The sequence below is a fragment of the Notamacropus eugenii genome, chromosome 3, assembly GCF_028372415.1.
Source record: "Notamacropus eugenii isolate mMacEug1 chromosome 3, mMacEug1.pri_v2, whole genome shotgun sequence".
Classification (NCBI taxonomy): Eukaryota; Metazoa; Chordata; class Mammalia; order Diprotodontia; family Macropodidae; genus Notamacropus; species Notamacropus eugenii.
The window spans coordinates 384,425,682-384,442,880 of record NC_092874.1 but is presented as its reverse complement, the minus strand read 5'-3'; the positions used below and the strand labels follow the sequence as shown (position 1 = coordinate 384,442,880).

General features: G+C 35.8%; 1 protein-coding gene across 3 annotated transcripts in view; it reads left to right on the top strand.

The window, feature by feature from the left end:
• The window catches only part of SDK1 (sidekick cell adhesion molecule 1), a 1,143,865-nt gene that overhangs the window by 317,304 nt on the left and 809,362 nt on the right, over positions 1-17,199 (top strand). The gene's annotated exons all lie outside the window — the stretch shown is intronic.

Sequence of the window (17,199 nt, the reverse complement as noted above, 5' to 3'; positions counted from 1 at the left end):
AAAGTTTGTAATGGTTGTAGTTAGGGAATGCTATATGGAATATATAAGAGTAGAATGAAAGATTTTAAGTGGTTTAAGTGTGTGATGGTGAGCAAAAGAGAAAGTTTATTTTTAGTAAACCAGAAATCCAAGAATATATCATTTGCAAGAGACACACTTGAAACAGAAACACACAGTTAAAATAAAGGACTGTAACAGAATCTAATATGCTTTAGCTGAAGTAAAAAAAGACAGGGGTAGCAATTGTGATCTCAGACAAAGCAAAAGCAAAAATAGACCTAATTAAAAGAGATAACTAGGGAAACTACATTATGCTCAAAGTTACCCAGACAATGAAGTAATATAAATTTCTAACACTGTTTTTCTGACAAAGACCTCATTTTTGAAATATTTACTGTGTATAGAACTGAGTATATTTAACCATTTTCCAATTGATAAAAGGTCAAAGGTAGTTTTTAGTAGAAGAAATATCAAAGCAATCTTTAGTCACTTAAAAATACTACTAATCACTATTAATTAGAGAAATACAAATTAAAACAACTCTGAGGTACTACCACCCATCTATTAGAAATGACAAATGCTGGAGGGGATGAGGAAAAATAGGCATACTAATGAACTACCAGATACTAATAGTGGATTTTTTCAATTGGTCCAACCATTCTGGAGAACAGTTTGGAACTATGCCCAAAGGGCTAGAAAGCTGTTCGCAACTCTTTGACCCCTCTACTCAATACCACTACTAGGTCTGTATCCCAAAGAAATAAGAAAAGAAAAAAGGATCTATATGTACAAAAATATTTATAGTAGATCTTTTTTGTGGTGGCAAAATGTTGGAAATTGAGCAGATTCTCATCAGCTGGGGAATGGTAGATCAAGCTATGGCATTTGATGAGGGGTGCGGTTTCAGAAAAAAACAACAACATGGCAACACCCATATTAACTGATGTAAAGTGAAATCAGAACAGGGAGATCATTGTGTGTATTGTTACGATGATCAACTGTGATAAATGTGGCTACTCTGATCAATACAATGATCCAAGACAATCCAAAGGACTCATGATAAAAAAAAAAATGTAATCCACTTCTAGAGAGAGAATTAATGAACTCTGAGTGCAAACTGAAATATGATCTTATTTATTGTTCTTGCTTTTTTTAAAAAAATATGGTCAATCCAGAAATGTTTTACATGATTTCACATATATAATTGATATCACATTGCTTGCTTTCTGATTAGGTAAGGGAGAATTTGGGAGAGAGAGAATCCAAAACTCAAAATTTAAAAAGAAAAGAATGCTAAAATAAATATATTTTTTAAAATAACTTTTTAAAAAAAATCTAAGTGTGACAGTAGGAAGTAAAAAAATGTATATTTTTTTGGTCCCGTGAGTAGGAGGAAAAAAATGACTTTCAATGGAATAAGTTGTAAAGAATCTGGTGACCTCACGAGAGAGAACCAAGTTTTAGTTAGTGTGGGGAAATGGAAAGAGTGCTAAAAAAAAAGTTTGAGGGTAAAAGGGCATTTGTTAAGAAAAGAGCAGGACTACTGAAGCATGTTTAAGGTTAATGGAAGTAAATATTATGACCTCTTCACAAAAACCTTTGCTTCTAATCCACTTCCTTACCCTACTACTCATTTTTAAGTTACTGGCCATAAACCCTGTTAGAAAAGTCAAATAAAATTTAGCAGCTTGCAGTTTTTATTTTGAAGCTCATTACTTCTTCCCTGGACTCTTATTCTAGCCTCCTAATTTCCCTGTGTTTCCAGATTTTTCCCTCTCCAATTTTCCTAAAGCTGATCATGTCATCCTTCCCCACTCCTCCAGTAAACTCCAGTATCTCATTTTTACTTCTAGGATAAAATATAAACTCCTCTTTTTGGCATTGGAACTCTTCATAGCTTGGCCACTTCTTATCTTTCCAGGATGATAACAGCAGTTTTCCTCAGGAATTGTTTGCTCCGTCTTCTGACCTCCTGCCTTTGCATCATACTTACAATGTTCTCCTTCCTCACTTCCCCTTTTTGTAATCCATGGTTTCCTCAAAAATTAAACTCAAATGCCCATTCTGCCAAGGCCTTTTCTGACTCTCCTTTGCCCACGTCTATGTGTCATACCTCCTCCAATCCCACAAGATTACCTTGTAATAACTTTGTATGTGTTTTGTATATATTGATAATGTATATCCCCCCACCCCATTAAAATGTAAGTTTCTCAAGGGCCAGGACTCTGTGTTTTCTCTCACTATACTCAGAGTCTAACATAGTGCCTGGAATGTAGCAAGGACTTAGGAAAAATTGTAATTAATATCTGTGAACCTCGGCATCTTCATCTGCACAAGAAATCATACTGTATCCTTCAATTTTCTTTCAATTCGCGGCGCTTTGATATAAATCCAACGTTCCAAATGATGATCCAGCCTCCTCTCAAGGGCCTCTAGAGACAGAGATCTCACAAGTTCTCAAGGAATCCCATTTTATTTTAGGGCAGTTCAAATTATTGGGAAGTTTTCCTATAGTCTGAGTTGAAGTCTCCTTCATTAAAACTTCTGCTCACTTTAGCTCTGCTCTTCAGGGTCAAGCAGAAGTTTAATTCTTTTTTCTTATTTCGATATTTTAAATATGTAAAGGCAGCTGTCATTTCTCCCTCTTGCTCTTGTTCTAGGCTAAATATCCTCAGTTCTTAAAATGATTCTCTTGTGGCTTGGTTTTTAGTTCCCTCATCATCCTGGTTGCTCTCCTTGGGCTACAGTTTATTATCATCCCATCTAAAGTGTGGTACTTAGAACTAGACACAGTGTTCCAGATGTATTTTGAGTAGGACAGAGTCCACCCAGACATTCTAGATACTATGTCTCTATTAATGCAGTTCCTATTGGCATTAGTGTGTTTCACTGTTCAGCATATCATACAATGACAGGTATTGAGCTTACAATTCACTAAAACTTGCAAGTGTCTTTAGAATGTACTCATTCTAGTATTATCCTTCTTTTCCCTGTCCCCAACCCACACTCATTCTGTGTTTCTGAAAATGTGCTACTGAGTGTTTTATAACCCAGGTGCAGCAGCATCTTGTGAGTTTTCAGATTGCTGTTTTGGGTTTTGTTGAGATTTTGTAATATCCCATTGCAAGACTCCTATCTACCAGTTCAGATCATAATCTTTTTACACCTTGGAAGATGATTTAAGGTATTTCTCTAACTCAAAGCAATGAATCATCATCCTAGGACGACAACTTAGCTATTACAGACCTCAGAAAACAGATATCCAGTCCATTAATGGACCTGTTCTTGATGCCTTTCCAGTTTGTTATAGGGAATTATCATCTACCTGGGTGATTGAAATAGCTGTCTAATAGGACTTTGTGATTCTACTCATCTACCTTCCTTTACACTGTCCTTTGTATTGCTGCCAGAGTAATCTTTATTATGCATGGATTCGGTCATATCACTTTATCCCTCAAAAATCAGTGATTTCTTATCTAATAAAGTCCAAGCTCTTTTGCCTGACATTCAAGGTCTGCTTCAATCTAGCACATATTTTTTTTACCTTAACTTAGACTACTTTCACCTCTGCATACTTTATGGTCTAGTCTAACTAAAGGACTTTCCTTCTTTTAACATCCTGTACTTTTCCTTCCCCAGGTCTCTTTGCTCATAGTTCCTTATGTTCTTTTTTTAAATGTTCTTTTTTACTCTCAACTAATTTCTTTCCTTCCTGTCCTTTAATGTTCAACCTTAATGCCCCATACTTTATAAAGCCTTTTCTGATCTTCTTCTGCTTCCTGGCCCTTTGGAATTGTTTCTTCCCACCTTGAGCCCCATAATATACTTTTCTTCCCCCTAATTCATGTATCATGTATTATATTGCATTATCTATATACTTGTCATATTTCTCTACTAAACCATAAGCTTCATCAGAACAGTGTCCTGGGCTTATTTCCCCTAGTACTTAGCAGAATACTTTATACGTAATAGGCACTTAACAAATATTTGTTGAATGGGATTGGATTAAGTCCCCCAAATGTCCTTTAGCACCATTTTGAGTTATTCCTAACAATATTTCTTTGCAAAATCATCCCATTATACTTACTGGAAAATTTAGGATTGACTTATCTATTTAGCTAAAAGTGGTAGAGTTTATTATAAAAATTAGAGTTATAGAACTCTTCTGGCTTATTGATTAGCTTGCTGATTTGTTTGGTAGAATTAAAAGCTTAAATTTAAAAAAAAAACCTTAATAATGACACACTTTACAAGTGCTTTGAGGTTTATGAAGCATTTTCTCTACAGCAACCCTGTGAATTAGGTAGGTATATCCTCAGGAAAAAAAATCCCATAGGATTTTAACTGAACATAGTTTCACAGAAGAAAGAGAGCTAGACATGACGATGTAATTGTCACAAGGTGAAACATCATCGATAAAATGAGAGGCTTAGATCAGATGATTTCTAAGGTCTCTTAGATCTCTGAGTCCTATGATGCTGTGAAAGAAATGGAAATACATTTTAGCTAAGTATATGCAAGTAGACATATTACTGAAGCCCAATAAATCTGCATAGCTTTCACTTGTTTAAAAAGCAAAACCATACTATTTCTCTTTGGACTGGTTGAGTTTCAGACCTGAATTAAAAACAAGCTCCCTAGGCTATCGCTTACCATTGATATTCCAAATACAATAGCATTTATCTCTTTGTATGTAAGAAAGCAGTAAGCCTATTATTTATTTTTTATTAAGTTTGCACATTCCAGAAAGAGACATGTAAGTGAGTATTGCCAAGGGATTAGGAATAGCAGGGAAACCTTTCATCTTTATTCAGTCCTTTCGCGTGTGTCCCAGGTCATCAGTGATTGAATTTTACTGCTACTGTTATAAATGTGTTTACCTGGATCTTGTGTAACAACAGAAGCAAAAATAGGCAAACAAACAACCAAACCAAAACTAAAAAAGCCCAACCCACACCCAAATGAGAAAATTACACATCTTTAAATCATACCAGTAAGGTGTACTACGGATGATTTAACTGGAAACGACTGTATAGCAATCATTTCTTTTCAGTCCTCTAAAGGATTTTCCATCAGACCAATTATACTGTGAATCTTATAATAGATGTTTATAAATAATGTAGAGTGTTAATGCTGCATTATTTACAATTCTCTTTGATGACTATCTTTCCCAAATAGGTCCCCTAGGATCAATATTATTTACTGGACCCAGCGTGCTTCATTGTGGCCTGGTCCAAGTCCAGGTTAAGGCTATTGCTATCATACTAGATTCTTTACTCTGATACTTAAAACCATGTTGGGGCATCAGAGAACAGAGGAAGCCTTGGGCATTTCCTTCTGCATAAAAATATATGTCTTACTCAGAAAGAATAGAGCATCTACATGCAAAATACTGAATAAGGAAGTCCCAGTTTGAAAATGAAATTGGAGGAGTGGCAACTTGAGATCCATTACTTCTTAATCTTCCTATGAGGTCTTTTAAGGCTCTAGTTCAATAAAAAGCTGTCATGTTCTCAAGCTCTCCAGCAAATGATTTTTTAAAAAAAGATTTTTCAGTTTAACTACTGAATGTCAGCATTTTTAACTTGTTAGAAAGAGGAAGGAGCAATCAACCCAATTCTCTTCCATGTATCAGAAACAACACTTGTGTAAGTCTGCTATTGTATGGCTGGAATGTTTGTGCAGGACCCCAGGTGCACAGTCTGAAAAGAAAGGATGATTGAAGATAACTGAGAAACTGAAACATACACATTCTGTTTCCCTGCGCTCTTCAGATAAGGGGCCATAACAACAGAAAGACGTTCTATAGCTTTAACTATGTTATCTATTACAGTGACCTTGCTTTATCTTTGGAATCTTTCCTTTTTATATTAGTTCCTCTAGTGGCATTATCAGTTTCCGTGGGTTTAATTATCATCTTTATGCAGATGACTCTAGATGAATATATATCCAGCCTTGATCTTTTTTCTGTATTCTAGTCCTATATCACAAACTGGATGCCCTCTATGCATTTCAAACATATTTCCTAAATAGAACTTATTTTCCCACCACCTTCCAAAATTCCCTTTTTTTCTGTTGAGGACGCTGCCATCCTTTCAGCTGTCTAAATTCTCACTCTTCCAGTTATACTAGATTCTTCACTTTCTCTCATTCCGCATGGTCAGTCATTTACTGAGTCTTATCTTATTTTACTTTTTTAAAAAATGTCTTGCATTTGACCCCTTCTTACAACTCACACAGCTACCTTCTTAGTTCTTGCTCTTATCACCTTTCATTTGGGCTATTACAATAGCTTCCTAATTGGTCTCAGTGTTTTAAGTCTCTCTCCTCTCCAGTCCATCTACCACATAACTGCCAAAATGATTTTCTTTAAATACCCGTCTTAGCACATTGACTTCCCTACTCAATAAACTCCAGTGGTTCCCTATTGTTGCTAGGATAAAATAGAATTCTTCCATTTGGAATTTAAAGCCCTTCGTACACTGGTTCCAATATACCTTTCCAGCCTTATAATACATTTCTTTTCTTCTTTCCACATTCTGTAGTTAACCATGCTACCCTCCTTACTGTTCTTGATACGTATTATTCCACCTCCTACCTCCATGCCTTTGTTTTGGCTCTTCCTCATGCCCTACTGCTTTTCCTTTATTTCTTCATTCCCTTGTTTCTTTCAACACTCATCCAAAGTACAATACCTTTCTTGGGATACTTGTGCTCTCTCACTCAGAACTTCCATATATTTGTCATGTATATTTTCTTTATAATTTTTTTCCTTTAAAGGCATCCAGGCAGCTAGGTGGCACAGTAGAGAGATCAATGGACCTGGAATCAGAAAGATGAGTTAAAATCTAGCCCAAACACTTACTAGCTCTATGATTCTGGGCAAGTCACTTAAGCTCTGCTTGCCTCAGTTCCTTGAAGAAAGGACACCTTTGCTTTTTTCTCTGCTTCCTCAGTGTCTATCACAGCACTTGGCCCACAGTGGGCATCAATAAGTGACCATAAGTGTCATTCATATAGTGCTTTAACGCTAGTAGACTGCTTTAAATGCATTACTCTTGGATCTTTCCTACAACCCTGCGAGGTGGGTATGACAGGTATCATTGCTCCTATTTTGCAAATGAAGAAATTAAGACTCAGAGCCAAGTGACTGCCTCATGGTCACACAGTCAGCAGGTTGGAAGTGAGATTTTAGCCTGAAGAAATGTGGTGTGACAGATAGAGGAAGGACCTGGGTACTAGGAATGCAAGTTTAGGTTCCCTGCCTGAGACACACACTGGTTGTGTGGCCTGGGCAAATAAGTTGCTCAACTTTCTAAAGCTCCAGGCAACTCTCTAAGACTGTAAATTGAGGAGAAGATGCCAGTCTTTATTTGATGAAGGAGTTTCCTTGAACTCCCTATACCAATGGAATCCTAGGTCCAGGCCCTATCTCCTCCTGACCCCAGTTCCAGTGCCTCATCCAATATAACACACTCTCCCTCCATAAGATTCAACTGACATGGTTTCTGATTTTGTGAGCCATGCTCAAAAGCCTCAGGGTAAAAATGTTTTTAATATTAAGTGCTTCAGCAATAGATATGGAGAGGTGGGTATACATGACAGTATGGGAGAGTAGATAATAATATTAAAAACAATGCTCCAGTAATCAGATGCATCTGTCATATAATCAACCTGGATGTTCCCTCCAGGTATACAAATCACAGGCCTGCCCCTTTCGTGTGACCCTTTTCTATGTCTCCCCAATGTACTGGGATCCCTTCTCATGTTTTTCCTAGTATCATCCAACACTTCATATCCTTCCTGTCTTAGTTATTCTTGCTAAGTTCTAAACACTGGTTGTTTCTATGCAACTGAAGAATTTCTTGTATTGGCAGCATCCTTTAAATTTCTGTGCCTTGGGATAGATCCTTGTTTACCCTGTCATGTTAGGACTCTGGTTTTAGCTATATTTATTATACCTTTAGCTTTATATCCTGCTGATAACTTTCAAACTAAAAAGGATTATTTAATTCAAACATAAGATATTTGTCAGTTCTTATTAAATTTTATAGCAGTATTTCTGATTCCCTCATGTGTGAACAATTTCCCCAATATCATGGTGACATTTAGTAACTCTTCTATTGTCAAATCATTCTAAAAGATGACTGGCTTACAAGAAATAGTTATCTATTTTGGAATTCATTCAGTCTCTTAAGATATTGTAACTTTTAGAAATTTAGTACCCAGTTGGTAAGCCTGAAAGGCTGGATTTTTAATCCGTCTCATAGTAATCACTTCCTCTTCTAATGTTATGGTTCTTCATTTTCCACATCATGCATTTGGTTGGTTGGTTGGTTGATTGATTGATTCATTCAGCACAGTATAATGGAGAAAACACTATGCTTAGAATAAGAAGACTTGGATTTGAATCTATGTTTGATGACTTTATTTCCTGTGTGAACCTGAGCACTTTATTTCCCAGAGGTTCATCTATAAAAATATAGGTAGGGTGGACTGATTGCCAAAATACTTTCCAACTTTAAATCCTATGACCTGGTGACCTTTCAGAAAACTATGATACTATGTGCAAGGCGGCAGTGCAAGAAGGGGATTCTAGGATGAGCGAGATGCCCTCAAGAAGCTGTCTGTCTTGTAGAGTAGAGTAGCCACGTACATGAGTAACTAATAAAAGATGCCAAATGAAAGTTCATGACCAGGTGTGTAAACAGAAGACTTTGTGTCTCCAGAGAAGAAAGAAGTCACACACAGTTGTAAAACTTGAAAAAGTCTTTGAACCTTCCAGACTGAGAAGGGCAATGGTTAGAGTTTAGACAGAAGATATTTTAGTTCAAGTGAGTAACATAAGCAAAAATAAGAATTTGGGAAAGCAAGGATAAGTTTTAAAGAATAGACACTAATCTAATTTGATTATAGGATGGGGTAATTTGGGAGAAGTGGGAGTTAAAGCTGGAAAGTCAGATTGGATCATTGAGGGAATTTGAATATCCAGTTAAGTAGGCAGTGGGGAACCATCGAAGATTCTTGAGCAAAGCGATGACATGATCAGAGCCCTGTGTTAGGAAGATGAATCTGCCTTACAGTTTGTAAAATTAGTTGGAGAAGGGAAACCCTGGAGGTAAGAATACCAGTTTGCTACTAAACTCTTGCAATACTTTATTTAGGTCACAGATGTGAACTACTGCATGAGATCTACAACACACTTCAGTGGAGCCCAAGGCAGATTAAAATGTAATTGAGAAGTATTTAACCAAATAAATAAAATATGTTAAAACATAGATAACAATACATTTTAAAAATTAAGTCAATATGAGGCTTGTTGTATGGTTTAGTGGACTCATTTCTATTTGAGTTTGATACTACTTCTTGAGGTCAGTGGTAATGAAGGTCTGAACCAGTTAAATGACAGTGAGAAAAGAGGGGAAATGGTTTATAGAGACATTCAATGGGAGATTTATAGACTCATTCATCGTATGTGGTGGTGGGGGGGATTGGGAGGAAGGGTATGAGGAAGGAAGAGTGAAAAATTATTCTGAAGATTTGGCCCCCTGTGACCAGGAAAATAATGGTGTTACAAAAAGTAAGAAGTCAAGGGAAGTGTAGCAGGTTTTGGGAGAAGTTGTGAGTTTGCTTTGTTTTTGTTTTTTTTTATAATTAATTTATTGGTTTTTAGTTTTCTACAATCACTTCCATAAGTCTTATATTTTCTCCCCCCTCCCTCACCTCTCCTGCCCCCAAATGGCATGCAGTCTTATATGGGTTCTACACATGCATTCTTATTAAACATATTTCATATTAGTCATGTTGCATAGAAGAATTAAAAAGAATGAGAGAAACCATGAGAAAAAAACAATCCAAACCAAAACATAACACAAGAGAAAATATTCTGCTTCATGCCATGTTTCGATTCCATCATTCTTTCTCTGGATGTAGATGGCATTTTGCCTCAAGAGTCCTTTGGGAATGTTTTAGGTCCTTGCATTGCTGTGAAGGGCCAAGTCTACAAGAAACAGTCTTTGCACCCTGTGGATATTACTGTGTTTAATGTTCTCCTGGTTCTGCTGATTTCCCTCAGCATCAGTTCCACGCCTCTCTGAAGTCCTGCTCATCATTTCTTATGGCACAATAGTATTCCATTACATTCATATACCCCAACTTGTTCAGCCATTCTGCAATTGATGGGCATTCCCTTGATTTTCAGTTCTTGACCACCTCAAAGAGAGCTGCTATAAAAATTTTTGTACATATAGGACCCTTTTCCATTTTAATGATCTCTTTGGGATACAATCCTAGAAGTGCTATTGGTGAGTCAAAGGGTATGCACATTTTGAGCATAGTTCCGAATGGCTCTCTGGAATGGTTGGATCAGCTCATAGCTCCACTAACAATGAATTCATCTTCTCCAACAGTTATCATCTTTCTGTTTTGTCACATTAGCTGATCTGATGGGTGTGATGTGATATGTGAGTTTACTTTTATAGAGAAGAGAGTGGAGAAATTGACCTTATTTGACAGATGAGAAAATTGAAGCTGGGAGGGGTGATATGACTTGGCCAAGGTTATGTAACATGGTGAATTGGAGGTGGTAGCATGAAACCCAAGTACAGATTACCGTTAATTGGGAGTTGAGGTATGACGCTTAGGATAGAAGTTCAGATTAGAGGTAATGATGATATCCTTTCCCAGAAAAACAAGATTTGAAGACCAGAGAATAGATGATATCAATATACATTTATTAAACCCCTACTATCTGCCAGGTGCTATGTGCCTGGTAATATAATGACAAAATGACAGTCCTTGCTCTCAGGAAAGATACATTCTGTTTGGAGGATGGGTGGGGAAAATTACATGTGTGTATGTATACATATAAGTATATGTGTGTGTGCATATATATATATATATAGTGTATATATGGGTGTTATATATGTGTGTGTATATATATATCTATATATATCTATATACATATGACATAAATACATGTAAAGCAAATACAAGCTAATTTCTGGTAAAGCACGAAAAGAAGTGAAAATTTCAACCTTTCCACATCTTCAAAGGTAATTTAATGAATCACTATGATCAAAAATTTCATCACTTGATGACCAGCCTTCTGATAATGAGCCTCTGAATTTAACTTAGATGACAGACATGTAATTTGTCATTAGGACTGTACTGATGTATTCCTAAGCCTTTCTAACTTGATAGTACCTGCCAGATTTTGTCCTCTGATAGAAAAGATTGAGAAACCAAGGCTGTGATGGACCATAGGAGTGGGATGTTAGTGGAGAAGTAATAAAAATGATTTTAAAATTATAATATGTAACACTTATACCAGTATCATGTCCATTAAAAAAAAGAGACCCAGAATTATTGGAATTTGCCCACATTCTCATAGTCTGACTTGTAAACCGTAGACACTGATTTTTCTTAGGCACTTTAAAAAATTGAGTATGAAAATGACTATATTACTACAATCAAGAATCTGATTATGGGGTTTATCACTGTCTTGTAAGCAGAATTCATCTTTAATGCCCTTGCAAAAAAAATAGCAGACCATTCAAATTAAAATGTTACTTCAGTGTTATTATAATATAGAAATTCTGTAATGATCCTCCATTTCCTGACCATAGGAAATCTTGAGTTTATTTTCATAAAGTATACTAAAATCTGTTAATAAATCTGTTTTTTTACCAGGAAAAATGTGGAAGGGATTGTAAAGACAATAATATATTTTTTGTAATTGAGACTAAAATCTCCACACTCCCATAATATTGGTGTACCTTGCTTTGTTCAAGAGAGATGAGTAAATTGAGTTTTTAAAAACACCCTTCCATTTTAAGTGAATTAGTGCAGTTCACATAACACTGTGGCATACATTTTGTAAGGTGAAAAAGTTTCATGATATATTCTTGTATCAGTTTGGTAAATTGTAATTTTCCTATATTGTTTTTTTTCTTAAGGTGGGGTTATCTATCATTTAAAATTTTATATGAATGTTAATCTAGTATACTGAAGTAAAACAATATAGTTTCATTTAAATGTCATACATGGTGTTGAGTTTTATCTCTAAAGTTCTTTGTGGTTTGTTGCTGCAAGGATTATTTCCTCTTTTTGGAGCATCACAACTGTAAATTCACACTCTCTGTTTCTAAAATGGCCTCCTATTCTCTTTTTTAAAGTGGTCTAGTTTCAAAGCATGAAAAGATTTTCCACTTCATTTACAATTTCCATCTGTTTGACAGGAGGGGACAATACAGTTGGGGAAGTTTCTAATACAATTAATTTCTTTGTATATTCCCTTCATATGTGTCCAGAGACCTCAATCTCATGCACATTCTGAAAATCATAAAACTGTTGATTGTCTTGCTGTTCAGTGAAATAAGTCACAGCAACCGGTGTTTGAAAGAGCTGTTATGGAATGTTTTTGAAGCTGGATGCATTCATTGATAAGTGACACGTACTCACACAAAAAAGGCGGGTCTACAGTGATCTGCATATTGCAGAAAGAGAACTAATGTTGATGATACTGATAGCCAACATATCTACTCTTTCCTAACCAGCTACATTATCGACCAATTAGTAAGCTTTTATTAGTCTTCTACTGTAGACCAGGAACTGTGATAGACAACCAAAGAGTGAGATAACCCCTGCTAAAGGACTTGATATTGCATCAATTTTTTTTTTATTTTTTATGGTACTACATGTGTTTTTCTTTTTGGGTCTGCTAGTACAAGGTTGCCCCTCCTAGATCACTGCCTTGTCATGGTGGTGAGTTTGCATAGCTCAATGAAGCTCTGAGTTACATTATGCAGGGTTATCAAAGATGGAGACAGGTCATAGTGGAGAGTTTGGACAAAACGTTATCCATTGGAGAAGGAAATGGCAAACCACTCCAGTATCTTTGCAGGAAAACTCTATGGACAGTACTAAAGGACCTGGTATGCTATGATCCAGGAGGTCACAAAAAGTGAACAACAACGAACAACAACAACATTTGCAGTTAGGATGTGTGGGAAATGTGACTGTAAAATACTTTAATGACCTACCTTTAGGTCAACTCTCTTAAAGGTTAATTTATTCAGATACCATAATATGGAAACTAATGAAGGTCATTGGTTGGTCCTATTCTGAAAAAAAAAAAATTGCTTTTTCACCTTTTACCAGATACACAGTTTTCATACTAGAAATCACTAAATATTACAATCCTCCATATTTTTACATGTAGTGGCAGAAGTATTTCAACCTGATTACTTCCTGTGGAGTATATCTACTAAGTGAAGAATTTCTTTGCATTTAACTGACCACCTGCTGACACTTTATTTCCTTAGAACTCCTCAAGTCATTATAAGAGTCACCCAATACTCTGAAATCAAAATGATGGCATACTATAAAATGTCAGTTATCTATCATAAAAAAGATTACACTCCACTTTAAAATATAATTGCCATTATTTCTATCTTTATATTGAAGCATTTCAGAATAGTAGAATCCTTGCAAACTGACTAAGGAGCTTCTAGGGTTTATTATAATTTATGGAGTAGAGAACCCTTTCTTCACATCTTCACACACCTTATTAAAGCAATGTTCCTGATAATTGCAGTCCCTTTGTCATCTCTTGTCCCCCCACCCCTTTTAAAAAATCCTTTCCATCTGGTCATTCTTACTTTATTTTTATTGCTTCTGTTGTTTATATTATTCCAGTTACAATCCCTGTAGAATATCATTGAAGGTCTCCCTTCGAATCTCCCCAAAGCTGTACTTTATCTTCTGTTTACATATCTCAGCATTCTGTTTCTTTTCTTAACTGCTACCAGACATGCCATTCCATGTCACCGTATAATACACAGCAGGCAGGTGATGTACTGAGACGCTTGCTGTGTATACTCTGTTTGGGTAAATGTCAGTGATTTATACCAAGGAGAATTTTGCTAAATTGCAACTATGGAAGGAACTTTGATTTTGGTACCTGAAACATTTTATCTGATCATTCAAAGACATGTGTTTGTTCTTTGGTTTTAATATGAGTCTTCTCTATGTTCTTTGCAGAGGGAAAAAAATGCCCCAATATTTTTGTCATAATCTTACACACTTCTCTATACCTTATTTTGGCCATTTATTCACTCATTCTACCAAAAACAAATATTGAATACCTTCCAGGAACTCTACCAAGTGCTTGGGGGAGAGGGATATAAAGATGAGTGAAATGCATTCTCTTTCTTCAAGCAATTTTTTTTTCTATTACGTAGCTTGTATGTTAGACAACTATTCCATCAATCAATAAACAATTATTAAACACCTACTATGTGTTGGCCACTATGCTAGACCCTGGGGATCCAAATCAAAAGGGAAGCTGTCAGAGTTAATGAACTTACATTCTATTGTGAGGATATAAAATATTCATAGATAAATTGATAGAACACATATGCTAAAAAAAATACACATTTATTTGGTGTAGGAAGGTGAGGATAACACTGTGCAAATGAGGAAATCTTTTTAAAGAGATGGCACTTGATATTGACCTTAATGGGACAATGAGTCCTAGAGGTGAAAGTTAGTAAAGAGAGAATTCCAGGCATGAGCAAGAGCCTACACAGACTCATAGTGGTGGAAAATGGAAGGTCATATGTAAACAACAACAAGCCAGCCTGTTTGGCTGGAGCACAGAGTGGGTATTAGAAAGTAGTGGTGATTATCCTGGAAAAAGAGCCTGGAACCAGATTGTGAAGGGCTTTAAATAGTCAGTGGAAGTTAGGGGAATCGTTGATAATAGAAGAATGCTGTAGTCAGACCTTCACTTTATTTATTTGTTTATTTTACCCCAAAACAATATTTCTTCATTTATTTAAATCTAATTTTATTTGTATAAAAAGTTTTTTTTTTTTTTTTTTTTTTTACAATTTTGTTTACATAGTCCCCATAAATATTTTAGAACATATAGATTCTTTCAGGAGAATGTTGTACACAGTATCAGCAACATTGTACAATGACCAGCTTTGTTAAACTTAGCTCTTCTCATCAATACGAGGATCTAAGACAGTTTCAGAAGATTCATGATGGAAAATGCTCTCCACTTCCAGAGAAAGAACTATGGAATCTGAATGCAGATTGAAGTACAATATTTTCTCTCCTTTTCTTTCTTGTGGGTTTTCCATTTTGATCTGATTCTTCTTTCACAAAAGGACTAATATGGAAATATGGTTAATATGATTGCACATGTATAGCCTATATCAGATGGCATGCTGTCTTGGGGAGGGACAAGGAGAGAAAGGACTACAATTTAAAACTCAAAATCTTATAAAAGTGAATATTGAAAACTAAAAATAAATAAATATTTTTAATAAAAGAACATATAGGTTCTTTCCCTTTTCCCTAATGATCTTTGGAAGCAAACCTAGTAGTGGTATTGTTGAGTCAAAGAGTATAGGCAGTTTAATAACTATATAGTTTGCATAGTTTTAATACTTCCCGTTTATAAAGACCTTCACTTTAGGAATACCAGCTTGACAGCTGTATAGAAGAGGAATTAGACATGGGGAAGAGCCTGGATGCAGGAAGACCAATTAGGAGACTTCTGCAGTCATCCAAACGAGTGGTAGTGAGGGCCTCTATGAAGATATTTATTTTATGGGTAGTGGAAAGAGAACAGCCATGAGAGACGCTGAGGAGCCAGATTTGATAGGACTTGACAATGATTTGCATATGTAGGGTTAGAGGGAGTGAGGCTTGAGGATGACTTTAAAAAAAGAAATTAGGGAAAGGGGTAAACTTGGGGGAAAGACAATGAATTCTGTTTTGAATATGTTGATTTTGAGATGCCTACGAGACAGCCAGGTAGGGATATCAAATAGGCAATTGGCAAGACTGACATTCAGGAGAGAAGTAAAGCCTGGATGTATAGATCTTGGGTGTCATCTCTGTAGAGGGTGTAGAGAGAGGAGAGATGACGTACATGAAGGTGCTTAGGCTTTATACCCACAGTTTATTCAGCCTTTTCCCAATGTCACTGATGCAGATCAGCAACCAATTTGCACCTCATAGTTTTGGAAGTATTGGGACATGAAGAATTTAAGTCTCTTGCCCATAGTTGCAGAATGAGTATGTATAAGACACAGGATTGAATGTAAATCTTTATGACTCCAAAATCAGTTTTCTATCCCCTACAACAGAAATGTCAAACACTGTCTGGACCAGATTAAAATATAGTTAGGAAATATTTCATAGAATAAATAAAAATACAATAAAATATAGATAACACTGTATTTTAAAACTAAGTCAAAATGTGGCCCACAGGAATCCTTATGTATGGATTCACAGTGGCATTAACCTGGATTGAGTTTGACAACACAGCCCTACAATACCCAGTTTCTCTGTTACCTTGGACCTTTAAGAGGTGAACGGTTCGGGTCACCCATGAGAGCTGTCATCAAGGCTTCATGTGTTTTATAGCTATCAATCTCCCCCTTTCCCAAGCCCCATCCAGAATAGAATGATGGTCATGGCAGCAATGAGTAAGTTCAGTCACCTCTCCAGTGAACTTACTGTGTGCTGTATTTATAAATTTCTTCATAGCACATTAGCTTTGAAAACAAATATTTTGAAGAAAAATTTTGAAATTGGTACTGATTCTTTTTTCCTGTTATTATTTCTCCTGTTCTGTCCATCATCCATACATTTAAAGGTTAAAAAACGTAAAGCAGGAAAAGGATTTCCTGCATTCTGTGCATGGAGCTCTGTGAAGAGACACCTGCTGTGATTCGAGGTATCTGAATATTAGAACATTCTTCCTCCATAACTTCCTTTTCCAACTCATTATTGTACTTTTATTATTAGCAGTAATTAAACATCTACAACATAATAGATGTGTTGGAGAAATATAAATCATGTAGTCCTTCTACTTAGAGAGTTCATAATCCTTTATAATGTTAGGTAAGTGAATGTTTTTCTTAGCTTAATATTTCAATTTTTTACAACCACTAATTTTCCTCTTCCTTTCTTTCCCCTTCAATTGAACAAAAAAGAAAACTTTCCATTTCATCCTTTCTTGTGACACAATAATATTTCCTTACCTTTGTACACCGTAATTTATTTAGCTACTCTCTAATAGGTGGGAACTCCCTTACTTTCTAGGTTTTTTTGCTGCTTAAAATAAAAAAAAAAGCTCTTATTTTATTCTTTCCTTGATCTCTTTAGGATATATGCCTA